This window comes from Protopterus annectens, chromosome 4.part1 (assembly GCF_019279795.1).
Source record: "Protopterus annectens isolate FY-2018-M chromosome 4.part1, PAN1.0, whole genome shotgun sequence".
NCBI lineage: Eukaryota > Metazoa > Chordata > Ceratodontiformes > Protopteridae > Protopterus > Protopterus annectens.
The window spans coordinates 726,685,859-726,701,714 of record NC_056734.1 but is presented as its reverse complement, the minus strand read 5'-3'; positions in this window follow the sequence as shown (position 1 = coordinate 726,701,714).

Below are 15,856 nucleotides of genomic sequence, written 5' to 3'. Positions count from 1 at the left end.
GAAAGGGAGGTCTGACCTGTTTGGAAATGACGGTAACTACAGTAAACTCTCAGTTAACCGGAACTTAAGAAACAGCCCTCTCAAGCAACCGGCAAAGAAATCGAAGAAATACAGTACAGTTTTCATGTGTTGCATTTTCTGCCCCCCCCCCGCCCCCCACAGAAACATACCTTACGTTTTTAGAGTTTTAGAGTTTTAAAAAGGAAGATAAGAATACAGTCCCTCTCTCCCCACCCTGAGAACAAGCCAATTAACCAAACCAAACAAATAGTATAGGGTACAATATTAGTCAGGCTTATTTTTAATAAACTCTCAAGCAACCAGAAACTACAGTTATCCGTCATCTACCAATCCCCATGGGTGATGGTTAACTGAGAGTTTACTGTAGCAAAAAATAAAGTAGCACTCTATATCTCTTGGAATATGAATAAACATTTTGCAGCATCAGGGTAATGTGAAAAAAAGTAACAGTCCAGGAAGGGTCAATGTGAAATGTTCTAGTATTGCCCTTTTAATTCTGAATGGTGTGATTCAAGAATTTACCAGTCTATCATGCAGAGACAGTGAATGAAAGAAATGAAACTATTTTTGTGTTGGATGGTATATTTAAGTATGTATTTTTACCACTGATAATATAATGCATTATGATTCTCCTATCCAACTTACTGATTTGTCTATCCGACTCTTTTCCTTTAGCTCAGACATTGTTGACTAACAAAATACAAAACATTGCTTTTCCAACTTCACTTTTCCATGCAGAGTCATACTGTAGCTTTAGGAAAATTAATTTATTGGAGGAGTTTATGCAATTACCACTTTCATTAATACCTTCTGATTGCCTTTTTCTTTCCGTCTCTCTCTGCCCTCCCCATCTCTTCTTGCTCCAAGCCCTCCATTTAGTATACGTGAAACATTCATTTATCACATTATGGGCAACGTAAAGTACAGAAAAGGGGAGGATGGTACTGAGAGTAACACAAGTATATACTTCTGACATATTTTGGAGTCACTTAGCTCCTCTTTCTCTCGCTTTCTTTCCTTTTCTCTCTGTTTCTCTTTCCTAGGGGTTCGGATTCAGTTATTTATTTACCTTTCCCATACACTTGCCCTGTGCATATTGTCACACTGAAGGCAGGAAAAGAAAACAAACTTATCAGTGATCGCTGTGTCTGCTTTCTTGGTGACAGGTTGTATAATCCTTTTCCTATCTTGACCTTGCCCTATGTTGACAGTGTCAGTGAGTCATGGAAAATGTAAACTGTTATGCAAAACTTTTTTTTTCTGACCCCTCCCTGTAGTATGTTTCTCTGTTTCACTTTCTCTCTCTCACTCATTTCTTTCTCTCATTTCACTATGTCCCCCTTCTTTCTCCTTGTGCTTTTGATCATGTGCCAGTGACTTCACTGTACTGTTTTTATGATACTGTCATTGCTCTGTATATACTTGCATTGAAGCCTGGTGTGTGGGTATCAGTGGTAACAACATGTCTCTTGAATTTTAGATAGTGGTGTTCCTCTCTTTCCTTCCACTGCAACTGGATAATATGCTTTAGTGAATCTTTCAGTCTTCTTTGATCATTAAAGCTATGTGACATAATGCACACAACTACACTGAAACAAGGCAAGAACTTTAATCTGGGGCTTTTTTGGACTGCAGAATTTATTTTGGGCTCTCACTTATCTCTTCCTGACATACGCGCGCGTGTGTGTGTGTGTGTGTGTGTGTGTGTGTGTGTGTGTGTGTGTGTGTGTGTGTGTGTGTGTGTGTGTGTGTGTGTGTGTGTTCATTTCATCTCAACTACTCCACCTTCACAATATTGTAAATCTTGTCTAGGGCAACACAAGTCTAATTTTTTCAGCCTATTTTTAATCCTCTGTTTACAGTCTCATATATCTGAGATATCTGAAGCTTCTACGCTATAACAGTTTCTGTGTTTTTTAACAAACTTACTTTCTTTCTTTCTTTCCTGCCTTACTTCCTTCCTTTCTATGTGTTTGTACAGCACAAGTTTTATCATGTGAAAGTTTAGAAATATCAGTAAAAATTAAATGTTTAGTCTACATCAGGCTTCAGCTTATTCTTGCAAGAACTGAGAGAATCATATTGGCTCAGCCAATACATACACTCTTCAGCAGATCTATCTTTTTATAATCTGCACTTACAGTATGGAAAACAGTGATGGCCGTACTATTCACAAAAGCTAAACCTAATGTAAATGACATGACAGTGATCCCCCATTCCCTAGTCCCCAAAGCTTTGAAACACGTAACATATGATCAACTGTACAGAACTGCATGTACTCCTAATGTACTCACAACACAGACTCAGAAGTTTGCAAAACACTGCATGTGTGATAATCAACTGCCTTTCTTATCATCTATATAAATGCTCTTGATGAAAGTGATCACCACTTTCTGTCTAGCCAGTTGTACCCCAAGGCTGGACTGCTTGTCCTTTTGTAGTTGCAAATATGCCAATAACAGCAATCAAAAATTTGTAAAATAGGCAATTCGTCTATTGCTTCCCCTTGTTCTGCACTCTAAACGATTCACTGCTCAAAAAGTGTGATTATGAAGCTCATGGATTCTAGTATTGTACCTGCTACCTGTGTCTCTACAATGGTAACACTAAAATGATGCCATACGTTGATGCTAATGAGAACTGAAAAGCAAGCTGTTCAACTGAAAGTGGTTAGTCACAATGTTGAATCTTGAAGTGACAAGGTGAACAATGTGGTTTTCATTGCACATTCTTTTATTCACTTAAGTTCAGGATATTAGGGAAGCCAGAAAAAATGTCAGCACACATTGGGCAAAAGGTAAAAACCATGGCAGGAATCACACACAGCATATGCAACTATGAGCAATTTGGAGCACACAGAAAAAATGCATACAGACAGAGGGGAGGACATGTTATCTGCACACACATCAACCCCCAGATGAAAGCTAAACTACCAAACACTGTGAGGAAACAGATTTAATGATGAGTGACTGTGCTGTTGTCTTCACTAATTCTTGGTCTTTCTTATTTTTACTGAAAAAATAAAGTATATTTGTACTTGAAGTAATGTTGTGTGACCGTTTCATTTATTATTTGTTAACCAGGAAAGTCTGACTTGGAACAAAACCAATTTTCAGCAGAAGCCTGGGGAGAAACACTCCAGACACGTCTTTGTAATGTGGGAGGAAACCAGAGCACCTGGATGAAACCCACACGAACACAGGGAGGACATGCAGACTCCACACAGAAGGCACCCCAGTAGAGAATTGAACTGGAGAACCTTTTGCTGTGAGGCAACGACGTTGCTGTTGCAGCACTGTGCCACATTTAATAATGGTATTATACTGCTATGTTAATTTATCATGTATACTTTTCTTGTTGTCATTCACTTGAAATGCAAGCTTTTTGGTGAAGCATTCATGACTTTTAGCACATGTCTAACAACAAGAAACTGTTACAATAGGATACATAATGCTTTGCTGTTTTACCAGTCACAAGTGCGCACAATCATATTGCAAATTAGGAGGCCTGATTACTGCTCAAGGAGAAAAGTGTATGTTTAAAGGATCAGACCGATAAGTGAAATATTTTTAAAATAAGTAGATACAAATAATTCCAAAACTGGAAAGTCTGACAACTTTAAAGGAATATAGATGCTATGTAAAACTTTTCTTAGAAACAATAAAGCATAGATATTAAAAAGTAAATACCGATATGAAGAGTGCTACATTTACAACAATAGATACTTAGATAGTCTTTGAGTCAGATTCCATGGAATAGTGCACTGAACTCTGTGCAGTCTGCTGAGATCCATGCAAGAATTATGGATAACCAAGTAAAAGTAAAATGCAAATACATCCCAGTCTGTGCAGAATACCTCAGCGCAAGGCAGACATAACTAGCAAGGTCAGCTCAACTGCAATCAGTCATGTCAAATATGTATGCCAGGAAAAGTTGTTCATGAAGTAAAACATGTATGTGCATTCCCAATGCACATCTACGTAATTTATACAAGCCCAATGGAAATGACATTAATGCATGGATAGTAATAAACAAAGACAAATGCGCATCAGCCATTATGTCTGAAAAATGACAAACATACACAAAAACTTACAGATATCATCATAATCTGTAGACAGGCATATATAAATACAACCATCACAATTTGGGGACTTTGACATAATCTACTAAATTTCTAATAAAAAAAATGGTTAAGTAAGGTGAAGGATAGCCATGGCTAACAGTAACACAAGTAACGCACCCACCAAGGAAATAGGGTGATAGAAATGCAGATGTAGAGAAAAGGTGAAGAAGAAGGGTACACAAGAAGTATTATAATAGAATAGAAAGGTTAGAGGGTCATGGGCAATTGTTGGGGTGTGGGAGAAATTCCTATTTTTTTTTTCTTGGGAGAATAGAAGGGATAGAAAAGACATGGAAAGAGGAGGTGGGCAATAGACCAAGTACAAACATATAACAAGTATCATAAGACATGACAGGCAAAGGTCAGAAATACAGATCAAGGCTAGGTAAGGTACACAGACAGCACACACATATAGACCATACAACACGAGAGAAGCAAAATGACAAACAGGGTAGGAATGTATACCAGTCATGGTGCAATGCAAAAATACACATGCACACAAGTACAAGTTATTGCTGAGAATTACAAATTGTGTGACAGTAATACCAGAATGAGTATGACTGATGATAGGTATTTGGTGGAGAACACTAACTGAAGATTGTTGTCATTGCAGTACACAATATATATTGAATCCAATCATCTGTTAGACTGTCAGTAAAGCAAGTGTAAGCTAAGCAGCAAGGATGAGCAAAAGCAGGGGACAGACTAGAACTTCCAACCCTGCATTCAAAAGGCAAACAGATGAGCACAGTGCCAATCAGCAGTAGCACAACAGAAGATTAATGTGGCTGAGGATTAAATGAATATGGACACACACCACAAACTAGGAGAAATGGGATCCATATGTCAAAGACATATGCCATGCCAGAGGCAAAACATATTGGGTGCTTAGGTATACAATGGAAATGTGTGACATGCAGTGGAATTGCATGAGCCAAACAGAAAGATGGATCATCACACATACACACACCAATGACATGGAATATGAAGTAAATGGTGATACATATATGATTAATGAAAGCTAAGGAATGTAAGTCTGTACATAGGCAGGAAGCATGGAAACATCTGAGTAATCCACAACAGAGCATAAACACTGATGAAATCCATTCAATTGCCACCATCTTGTGAACATATGCCTTACTTGTGTATGATACCCATCATGGTGGCATGAGGTCATATTGTACCAGCACACCTACATTACAATGTGGTACATTTCAGGAAGGTGAATGTACACATAGCATATGCCATGTATATGTGAAACAAGTAGGGTGAAGCTATAAAGGGAAAGGCAGCTGGACAACATAGGCCCACAGCAGTGAGGAAGTGCCAGCAAGCGAAAGTAGGCACAGAATAAAGCAGGATAACCATAGCTAAGGAGACACAGTGCACATACATATATCCACAACACAAGATGGAATGGAATTCCTTGTAAAGTGCATTGAAGCAAATGGCCAACGTCTAATACATGTGCATAGTGCATTGGGGACATGCCTGTGTACAAATGACACAAACAACACAGTAATGCAGCAATTGAAGAACAAATGACATGGGTACACAAAAATAGTTTTGAATATCACATACCACTATATACTGCCATGCAAACATAATACAACAGGTGGCACAATCACTGTTATTGATGTAAATATCACCTTACATATGAAAGACTGATTAAAGGACAGTGCTGTGTAATCAAGTGCAGCACAGCAAAATGGAATAAGTGCACTTAACAAGTTACATATTACAGGGGCATCGATCATATTATGGCCATGCACATGTACTTCCATTTAAATCAGTGGCTATGTACTACAAAGCCATATACATGCATGATAAATCATGCATACATGTCCTAATATAGGCTAGTTTCAAAAAAGACTGGCTAGTGCCATAAGGAAGATACAGACAAAAAAGGAATAATAAATGATGCTAAGCAAAGCATCACCTCAGTATACTCAGTGGGGGACCAGTGAATGTCAATGCAGTATATGAAGGATACATGTTTATATACACCTGTCACCACACTATACAACGTGATGCAATAATTGCCAGTATATAGTACACACAAGGTCATTGTGACAGTGACTCAGCATGACCCAGAAATGTTACTTAGTAACTTGCAAAATCAAGGGCATGTCATTTTGTTGAACAGATATAAGATAGTAACTATCAATACACAAAAATTACAAAAATATGCAATACATACACAGAGATAACATGTGCAAATAAACACACTTGACTGACCTCACTGTGTTATATGATAAGATTGGGAATAATGTAGGATGGGATTTGCTGTCATCCCTCAAAAACATTTGTGTTCCACTTACATTATGCTAACTGCAACAGTCATATTTGTCATATACAGGACCAGAGTATATTGGACATAATGTTATGCTGCACTGCATGCTAAGGAGTACAAACACATACAAACTGAAGGAGTAGCATCCCTGCCCATACAGAGTAATGTATTCAGTAATGACAGCATGTGATGATTATGTAAATAATAATGTGAAACCTGTGTTATTTGGTAATGTGTGTCATACTGCAGCAGCAAGATAAAGCCACTTATGACATATGACATGATATTTACAGTACACAATATGACATATATCGGAAAAGCATGACAGCAATATGGGATGTCTGCACAACTGTATCTAGGCTGTACAGATCTGAATAGGAAAAACATCATTGTGGCAGCATTATGAAACTGGATCACACAGACAATACTTACGTTACTGAAGGACCTCCTGATGGGGGTCGAACATCAAGAAAAATCTCTCTAGTGATCTCCAGGAGGGAGTCTTACATGGCCTGCACCATGTCCTGGAAGAAGTTACAAATCATATGCGTCCGGAAGAAGTCTGTCATTATGTGCTGGACCTGGTCACAAAAATCATCTGCCTGGCATGATGTTGGACATCTTCTCCATTGAGCCTGCATATGCAGGTTCCAATCTGTCATCATCATCATCATCATCATCATCATCATGGTCATCATCCTTGTCCTTGGAATCTTACTTAGGTAGCAGTGGTCTGATATGCTGTCATCGTTCAATTAGTGATCTGACACGTCACATATTCTGCCAAATTTGAACACAGAGGCAAAATGTTTTCCATACATAATATGTATTAACCTAAAATTTATGAATAAATGAAAACACATACAAAACTTGCACAATTGACATGTTGTCACTGTATGTGACATTACACTACTGTTTGACTTTATCCAAGTATAACACCTTATGTGGTGTTAGGTATACATCCTATCCATACTAAATTGCAACATGGTGTGTAAAGTATATCATAGTCATATGCAGAACATGTCTGATGTGGTAAGACATTCACAGAAGTGTATATGCCAGTTAAAATACATTTCCATTACATATGTGCGTAGGTAGTAATTGTATATATGGTGTGACCATGTATAATATGTTACTATAACAGGACTGTTACAAAACATAGTGGTAGTCATATGCCTATGTATTGTGCGATAAACTACAGATTAAACAATGCGCAATAAATGTTACTGAAGCATAATGAACATCATGCAAAGGAAGTGACTTCCACAATATTGATATGTACATGGATGTAATGCACACAGCAAATTGTCCTATATTGCCACATTTCTCTACATCTGCACAGTATGTACTGATGTGTCACATATCACAATTAGCCTTAAATACAGACATCTGAAACAATTCTGTATTACTGTAATAACAGATGTGAACAAGCATAACTGTAAAGAGAGTATATGATATGCAAGTAACAACCTTAAAATGTATGAAACAAGACACGTGTAATGTTTGCCCAGTTTATACCACATTATGGTACATTTATTGTGACAACGTAAAGATCACCAGATCTGGACCTGGAGGCTTATTTATATGTTGTATGAAAAAAGACACAAAGGTGTAATAATAATAACAAAGTTAAAGTAAACTTTATTGTCATTCAGTTTATACAACTTGTGCATCACTGAACAAAATTTTGTTACTCTTCTCAAAGTGGAAGCATTTTCACATATAGACAATCTGTATGACAACAGCTACTACTGACATGACACGAGTTATTATTATTGTCTTAGACTCAACTAACTATACATAAAAATTGCACAGAAATGGAAACATTTTTGCATTAATCATTATTTCACATTTCGGATTGCTGTAATCATTATTGCACATGTAGGATTGCATAAGAATATGAATTAAGAGAATCCAAGTGGGATTATTTCATCCAAAGTTCTTGCACAAAAATATGTGATACTACTTTTGGAAATTCCAGCAGCCTTTTCAGAGTTCAGGGTTCAGCATAGTGTTGACTTAGTATGAGTTTAGTAGTCTGATGGGCTGTGGGGAAAAAGAACTCTTATTGAATCTGTCTGTTTTGCATCTCATACTGCAGTAGCGTTTACCAGAAGATAAGAAGGTGAACAGTCCATTGGCAGGGTGGGTAATGTCTCTGATAATCTTCTTGGCCCTACTGAGACATCTCGATAGGTATATTTCTTGGATGGCAGGGAGCATGGTTCCAATGATTTTCTCTAATAAGTGGAATATCAGAATTATACAACATTTTAAATGTCATAATAGTTGTATATTGATAATATAAATAAAAGGCCAAGAATGGATCAGTGTGCCCATCATACATTGTCATTAAGTTACTCTGGTACATTAAAAGGCATGTGGTAATTAGTCAATCTGAAATATGCCTGCTATTACTTGTACATTTACTGATATCTCGCCCTTCCATACAAATGCAAAACACACATTTATCTGCAACAAAGGTATGTCATATTACTCTTGCATGCAACACTGACATAAAACAAGGTTCAAAAAGATGTAGCACAGTGCAATTGATATTCCAGAGAAACCTTATAACATCAGCCACAGACTCTGAAAAAAAAACTGCTAGAACTGGGACTTCAGTAAACTCTCAGTTAACCAGACCTCAAGCAGCTAGCACTCTCAAGCAACTGGCAAAAAAAAAAAAAAATTGAAGAAATACAATACAGTTTTCAGTTGTTGCATTTTCTGTTTTCCTGCTACTGAAACATACCTTACGTTTTTGAGTTTTGGAGTTTTAAAAAGAAAGATAGGAATAAATTATTCCTTCTCCCCAAGCTGAGAGGATCCCCTACACAACACAGACATTCCAGAATGCCAACAACCATATGGCCGACACCATATGATCAACATTCGGAATGCCGACATTGTAAGAAGTCCACACAAAAGGAAAATAAAATTTCCTTTAAACTGCTAGCAGGGGGGTTATGCCTCCCTGCACCACCTGTAACTTTAATATACCAACTACGAGATCCCACTACAGTGCAGGAATGGAAATCTTTCCATTCCAAACTATAGTGAGATGCCGGTTCCGCATTGTTGGCATTCCGAATGTCGATCATATGGTGTCAGCCATATGGTTGTCGGCATTCTGGAATGTCGGCAAACTGAAGGGGACCAACCTGAGAACAAGTCAAACCAGACAAATACTATAGGGTACAGTATTAGTCAGGCCTATTTTTAATATTAACTCTCAAGCAACCAAAACTACAGTTATCTGGCATCTACAAATTCCCATGGGTGCCGGTTAACTGAGACTTTACTGTATTATTTTTTATTCACTGAGTGCTTTACACATCAGTGTTGAGGTGTTAATGTAACATTTAATTTTCCACTATAACTCATCATTATGTGCAATTAATGTGTCATGTTTGCATACCATGGTTACCATATGTGTGTAAAAAATATATTATAAGATTAACAATCTATGGTAAACTTAAAATGTATATGTAAATAAGTTTATCAATGCACCATGGTCAATGTGTGACATCACAATAGTATATAATCAGAATGGAAGTTGAAAGCTGATGAAAAATTGTTCACAGTTACAAGCACAGCAACAGCATGTGATGTCTAGAAATGATGTATATGATACACATACATAACTGTCCCGCAACAAATGTATCAATATAACTGCCTACATTTGTTTTGTGCTTGCGTATGTACTTGCACAATAAAAACAATGTAATGATGATTGCAAAAATAGTATTCAACACCTCAGACATAAAATAAACTGAGATATGGCTTGGGGTGCACTAATAACAGGAAATGGCATGTGCATACCTTCCAACCATACTGAATTACTCAGTTTTTACCGAGTTTTGAGGTCCAAATAATGGGGTACCATGATTCCCAAGTGGCACTCCTTCATTTCCGAGTTTTTTCCAGCTGTTTTTAATTTTTTTCTTTAGTGCCTTTTTGAGCTGAAGTCATCACTTGCATGATGACGACAGCTCCGTCAGCCTGTCGCACTTGAGCTCAAGGGCTCATGTGCTTTCCAGCTGACTGTTTGAAGGGATCTGTGAGTGCAAAAATGACTGCTGCTGCAGAGCTTTGGCTGTTTTTGCTTTTGCTGGTAAAGTTATCTGCACAGAGGAAATGAATGCTGCTGCCGAGCTTTGGCTGTTTTTGCTGGTGGAGTTATTTGGAGTCGCTTTGCTTTAGGAAATCTGCACAGGACAGAGTTGCTTTTGCTGGTGGAGTTATTTGCTTAAGGTGAAAACATCGCTTTGCTTTTGCTTAAGGAAATCTCTTTGCTTAAGGTGAAATGATTTTTATCTATTGGGAAATGATATTGCATGAGTAGAGTTTATTGTGTGTGTGTGTGTGTGTGTGTGTGTGTGTGTGTGTGTGTGTGTGTGTGTGTGTGTGTGTGTGTGTGTGTGTGTGTGTGTGTGTGTGTGTGTGTGTGTGTGTGTGTGTGTGTGTGTGTGTGTGTGTGTAAGAGACAAGCCTGGAGACTGCATTTCTGTAGGTACACAGTGGACGTTTCCTGCATCTGAATCCTTTGGTGTGATGTAATGCTGCTTCACCAGCCAGTTTTGCTTTGCCGTATAACTCCTCAGTTTGTAACCGTCCATTAGTAAGATTAAATATAGATAACTATATACCTCTTTTATTTATTTATTTTGGCTAAGGTTTATTTTCTCAGTTACCAGCTTTTTTAAATGTAGTAACTAAAGATGATTGTATTGTATCTTGATCATATGCATTTGTATGCACAGTGCATTAGTTTTGATAAGGGCTCCTTTAAAATTATACTTCTCTGTAGTATTTGAAAACATCTGTAGAGAAAGATAGTTAATTTGAACATTTCCTGTGTAAAATGTCTTTCGTGCTACTTGTCTGCTTTTCAGACTGAGTCTTCTTAAGTTGTCTGGATATAAGTTACACTAATGTACCCGAATGATAGTGAGATGTCTGAAACTATGTTCCAAAGGCCAATACATAACCGCATTGTTTTAATTTATATCATAAAATATCCTATTGACTGCTAACTATGAGGACTCTTTACTCACCTTATTAATAATAATGTGGTTCTATTTTTCTTCTGTGAAATGACAAAACACAAACCAATAACTTGATTTTAATATATATGCACTGCTTTCCACAATGACAATGATGGCATCAATTACGGAGAATACAAGTCTTAATATGAATTTAACAGTTCACTTCCCTTACATCAGGCCACTTTGGGAGAAAAGTGTGGGAGCCTTGGGTGAACAACTGAGTAGTCCATGGTTATTTGGGGCAATGAACCAAAAAAATGTAAAATATAAAAACCTTCAGTGGTGACACTTTAAAAAAACGCCAACTTGAGTGAGATATTAAAATAACAGTGAAGTGGTATTTCAAAGATCTCTTACAATAAGACATTTCTTGTATTATTATAAGTTTAGATAAGACCTGCTTTTTTTAGTTTTTCAGCAACAAGCTCAGTTCTGTTTTCAATGGTGACAAGGGACCATTACTATGATAAAGTGATTTGTTAGTCATGCTATACATTTGTGTAGGTTGTAGCACTCAAATTCATTTCAACAGGATATAGCTCATTTGTTGCTTGTTGACTTAACCAATATGATGTAATGCTGGCAAGCATGTGTAATATTGGACTTCCTTAGACAATCTTGCAAAGCACATTCATACATCTCATTACCAAAACCAAGTGATATACATTAAATAAAAATAACAACTTACGCATTTAAAAATCATTTTGGTCATTAGTGAAAAAGCACTTTAACTGTATCTTCTCTGAAGAGATTTATATCACAAGTTTAAAGTCCCTAGCCACAACCACTTGTGAATTTATGCCTTATATTTTTATTCTATTCCTCATTAAATCTGTGGTTTTCAGGATTTTTGTGGCAAATCACTGAAGGATTGAATTCACAAAATAGTAACAGGCATTTGAATATATTTTTGCTCTAGTCCTCATTAAATCTGTCATTTTCAGGATTTTTGTGGCAAATCACTGAATGAATGAATTCACTAAACAATGACAGCCATTAAAAATTCAGACTTCATATTCTTCAGAAAATAAATGGCCACACAAAACCTTTTATTCTAGCTAAGTTTATAAGATCAGTATTTTAAATGTATCTCTATTTTGGGGCTGTTTTTCCCCATTATTGGCTATGTCCAGTTTTTATGTGCTAAGATGTTGACAGCTATGGTGAGAAGTGAGAACTGAATTCAGTAAATGATAGCCATTTAAGTTTCAGTCTTCCTGTCTTTCATAAAACTGCTTATTTGGCATAGTGGTATGTTGCTCTGACTGTAGTGCACAGGGTCCTGGGTCCAAGATTTAAGAGTGAATTGCATAGTGGTAACACAATATTTTATTCTAGCAACTTTCCAAAATTATACAAGCAATGATATAAAATGTGTCCCTGATTTTTGGCCTTTTGTCCCCCCCCCCCCAAAAAAAAATATTAAATTGAAAATATGTGCGAGAATCTGTGCAAGATGCCTATGGCTTACACTACTGTCATTATATATATATATATATATATATATATATATATATATATATATATATATATATGGGTCTAGGACATTTCATCGAAAGCACATTTCACCTAAACTCAAATTGATGTGCACTTTTCACTGAAAGCTCAATTTACCCAAAACAAAAGTTGTAGATGGCCTTGTCCCCACTGTAGTGTGACCCTGGAGTTAGTATATATAGTAGGGGGGTGTGGGGGCACCAACCCCCCACATCGGGGGATGTGGGTGACGTAGCCCCCCACATATGTTAAATATTCAGAACTATATACATGGATACTTGCAATTTCAATATATTACTCTTTCCCAAACATATCTACTTAAAATATGTGGAGGGCTATGCCCCCATAAGCCCCCAATGTGGGGGGCAGTGCTCCCACACCACCTACTATATATACTAACTCCAGGTTCGCACTACAGTGGGGAGAAGGCCATATCAAACTTTAGGTGAAATGTGTTTCGGTGAATTGAGTTTTAGTTGAATTGTGCTTTCAGTCATTTGTGTTCAGTCATTTGTGTTTAGGTGAAATGTGCTTTCAGTGAAATGTCCTAGACCCATATATATATATATATATTGTGTGTGTGTGTGTGTGTGTGTGTGTAAGTAGATTTTTATGATGGAAATGTTCTGAATTGAGCAGTTTTGTCATTATTGGTTCATGCATTTTGTTTCATTGCCTACTGGAAAAATGTTCAAACAATAAATTAAAATGTGTTCTCACAAGTCTAACAGATATGCTGTATTATACAAGGAATATGATTTAATACAGTCAGGCAGTTGTATCAAAGAATGCATGTATGTTTCTTGTTTTGTGTGCAAGTAGCCTATGATTTGAAAACAGCCCAAAGGTAATCTTTATCCAGATGCATTTTCTTTGGATGTGGTGTGGATTTCAATGCTGTTTCAATGAATATGAGTTTCAAGGACAGAGAAGTTTTAATGCCAAGTCTCTTTTCATTGTGAGACAGTATTGCTTTGTTTAGCAGCTTTGTTTAGCAGATGTATACTAGTGTTTTTGTATTGTGCTATAAAATGTCAAAATAAAATCCAAATAATCATTGTAAAAGTAAAGCAGTATGCACACATTGGTGGGGAAATAGGTAATAGGACATTGGAATGGCTGCAGGGGGACTCCGGTGCCATATTTCTGTTGTCTGTTCTTCAGTTTGCATTTGAAAGTTGGCATCCCACAATTCCATTGGAGTGGGCGTGGTTACGGAAATATGTATGCAAATTTTATGTTAATCAGCATACAGATTTGTACATATTTTTCCTGGGCCTTGTCCAGATTTTTGATGTTTCCAGGTTGAGAGCTATGTGCATGTGCTGTTATGTTTAACAAACCATCAAAGTGCAATTATACAGAATGCAAGAAAAATGGAACTCAAAAGGTACACACCAGCACGATTAAGAATGTTGAATTAGCAGACACCCATTCATAACAGAACAGGCAGGCCATCCATACAAGTTTACTACAGCCTGCTAGGCAAACAACAGCAAAAGTACAAACAGCATTTACATAAAACATTCAAATCAAACCAGGTGAACAGAGATGTCTGTCATTTCGGTTGTGTCAACAAACAACACATAATCTCAATGTAGTAACAAAAAACTGCTGATAATACATAACACTACATTCCACTGAAGATTACAATGTTATTCAGAATAGATTCATAAGTATTACATGCGCCTTGCAGCTGTATTAGTCTGATATAAAATTAGCAAGCCTGAATGTCATAAGACTACACATGTAAACCTGCAGATTTAAAGATGTTAATACCATTTCTGGAGACATAAAGGTGGAAAGTCATAACACATATCTCTGTCTCTCTGCTTTTTCTCAAGCCTGTGCAGAAGACTTTTTCTGGAATGATCTTCAGTAGCTGCAAACAGAAAAAGATGATGTATCACACTGACAGAAGGATTGCTTAGGTTCAGTGCATAATGACTGCTATGGAGAGAAAAGGAATAGTAAAAAAGAGCTGTTAGTACATGTTAGCAATCATTTCCATACAACACAACATCACATCTTGCATTCTCATTCATTAATATTTCACTCTGTGCACACATGAGGGTTACAGTAAGCAAAGAGAATTAACCTAGATTCAAACCAACAACTGCCACCTATGCTTACACTACAAACAAGAACACTACCTGTCTAGTTAAGTAGTCCTTGTTGTTTCTTTGTGAAATGATGGAATTCAAACAACGTACTCCTCTGAATATGCAAGGTAGCATTACACATACTTACAGGTGTGCCAATCTAAGATGACATTTTATAAATGTACAAAGATACCTAACCATCTGCACAAAGACCTATCAACTTACACATTTACTGTGTGCTGTACTTATTGTGGTGGTATGTCATTATCAATAAAAATGCACACACTCAAATATTCCTGCATGTGCATATGCATGTACACAATTTAATACATAAGTATGTGTACACAGGTGGAAATATATAGAGATTAATACATATACCTATATCTGTAGGTGTACATGTGTTTGCCATTTTGGCAGGACATTTACATACATTCATATATTAGCCAAATGTGAAGTCATATGTGTGTGTGTGTGTGTGTGTGTGTGTGTGTGTGTGTGTGTGTGTGTGTGTGTGTGTGTGTGTGTGTGTGTGTGTGTAACATTAAATGTAAAAGAAGATTACAGTTGCTGCTATGAGCACTACATAGGCCACTATACACATTTAACATCATATTGTATGTACTATATCCAAAATGCATTATGCAACTTTAGCTGGTGACATCCAAGAAGTAAATGACTAATTGGGTGGAACAAATGCAATACCATTCATCACATATTTCCTGCAAGACAGGTATGCTTGTGTAACAATATTCAATCTGTCCAATGACAG